Genomic DNA, 2206 nt, shown 5'->3' with positions numbered 1-2206 from the left:
AGGATACAGCAACATGAGAGATTATCATGGTTTACGTGTTTTATAAAACTAAATAAATTACTATTATAGTTTAGATTTTTAGCTCGATATGCCAATACTTAGCATACATGACATACAGATTAGAAGGGAAAACTGTCATATATGACAGAGAAAAGAATTATTTGAAGCTGGGGGTAAAGGAAGAAGAAAAATTGAGAAGTTCTCATTATTAAGATTAAGCATAATGAAATTTTCACTGGAAACACAAAACTAGATTCTAAATATATTAATAGAAATTGAATAGAAGTCAGAATCAACTTGTCCTGTTTTTCTGAGGATGGACATATATAAATCTCTCACATGAGTCGTTGCAGGTGAGCCAGTTACTGGATGAAAGGTTCTGTACTTTGAAGACTGAACTGTTGCAATACCTCTACTCATCTTCATGATGAGATTAATAAAGCTGACTTACCTTTTTGACAGGGGCTGAATCCCGCCACAAAGAAGAAAGCAGAATCGAAAATCCAAGAGCTCAGAACTGTCAAATGCTGACTCCTTCCAACTGAAAATGCACTGAAACACTTAGAATTTCCAAAACCCAGAGTGAGCAATTATTTCAGTTTTCTAGACCAAAGTAATTTTATGTCAAATCCCATAGTGCATTTTAAGGACAAGGCACATATAAAGAAAAAGTCGAATTTTGTTTGCTTTGCAATTATTAGTACTGGTATCACTATTTTGAATCTATTTCTCTTATTGGCAAGCCAAAGAAATACGTTATCGTGTTGGCTTTGCTATGAATCAAGAGCTTCAGAGTGACGGTTATGTTATTATAAAAAGATGCATAATTATAGTTTGAATATAGGATTAAAAATTTAAATATTGTGGTGGTGAAGTGATCTTGGGACTACATTGAAAATGGGTCTGCAGTTAGTACACATGCGTGTGTATGTATACGTATTTTTCCATCTCTGTCCACAGAAAGGGCCTACAAGTCACAGTATCCCAGAGGCACTAAGTCAGATAAGCACCCCCAGAGTTCACAGTTTGGTCTCTAATATCGATTTCCACTACTGGGGCTTAGACTACTGGCCGATGGCATGCCTAGGATAGAAAAGGTGTAAAGTGGGCCTGGAGTATCTTGTTACCAGAAAGCAGAGACACTTTAAAAAAAAATTGTGCATTTTTATTAAAAGGCGACATGGGACACTTAAAGGGTTCTTTTGGCTAAACTGTGACATTTTGATCCCCGAAGAACTAGTGACTACAAATAATGGAAATGCTTCAAGTCAACGAAAAGCCATTGGTTCATTACAGTATTCTAAGAGAGAAAAAAAATGTGATATAAAAAAAAGGCTAGGAAAGACTGTATTATTTTAAACATCATTTTAATGTTTCTTGGCCCTGCTAGATTCATGCAATGTGAAAAGAATGCAGGATTCCACGAAGTTCCAGAAAACTTACGAAAGCATTACATTTGGGTATGAGGGATTCAGTGGAAAGGTGTTACGTGCTTTTGGACCTACATGGAGGGATATTTAAATAACCTGAGTAAATCAAAATATTGCAAATACCAATTTAAGCAGTGAAAAACGTTAGCCTCCAATTCGTGAAGAGGCAGAATAAGACCTGCGATTAGTTACGTCTAGGGATGTGGGCCAGAGACCATGCACTGTGGGGGTGGGGCAGCGGGGTGCCTGTTTTGGGGGGATGGGGTGCGTTTCCCCACTGTTCTGGGCAGTAGGGCAGCAGGCACTGCATCCTAAACAGGGACTTTCTCTGACCTCTAGTGGTTCAGTCTGGTAATAACTGGAACCCACGACAATTTCAATATGTCAAAAGGTTGAAAAGGCATGACGGGGCCTTTCTGTGCTTCTGGCTGGAATTCTACCCACTCAATCTGGTAACAGGACTGTCACACGGTGACTGGAATCTGTGATTGACAAACGCATTATTACTTAAATGCAGCCCGAGGGACCAAACTTTCTAAAAATTGGGACCACAAAGAGAAAGCTAACAGGGACTGCTGATGAAAATGGTGGAAAGTGCTGGCTGCACAGCAAGCTGGGGGTCCAGAACCCGGGGGTCCAGAACCCGGGGAGCCTTCCCGGACCGGAGTTTAGACCAAATCACTCACATCGTTCGAGCCGGCAGAGAAACGAGCGGGCGAACGAATGGTTTCTCAGGCCACTTCTGTCCCTGGTTTTCTGAGAAGACAAAGTGTAGA

The 2206-nt window shown here is 40.2% G+C and overlaps 1 long non-coding RNA gene across 1 annotated transcript in view; it reads right to left on the bottom strand.

Annotated features, from left to right (window-relative positions):
• LOC111743760 overlaps positions 1–2188 on the bottom strand; it is a 21690-nt gene extending 19502 nt beyond the window's left edge. The window contains exons 1-2 of the long non-coding RNA XR_002781859.1: positions 2117–2188; positions 452–560 (exon numbers count right to left, since the gene is read on the bottom strand). This is a non-coding gene — a long non-coding RNA (uncharacterized LOC111743760). The remainder of the gene's footprint in view (positions 1–451; positions 561–2116) is intronic.
• Between the last annotated feature and the right edge of the window lie 18 nt (positions 2189–2206).

The sequence above is a fragment of the Pteropus vampyrus genome, unplaced genomic scaffold, assembly GCF_000151845.1.
Source record: "Pteropus vampyrus isolate Shadow unplaced genomic scaffold, Pvam_2.0 Scaffold121, whole genome shotgun sequence".
NCBI lineage: Eukaryota > Metazoa > Chordata > Mammalia > Chiroptera > Pteropodidae > Pteropus > Pteropus vampyrus.
The sequence above is the reverse complement of the archived record's forward strand: the minus strand, read 5'-3'. Positions and strand labels throughout refer to the sequence as shown.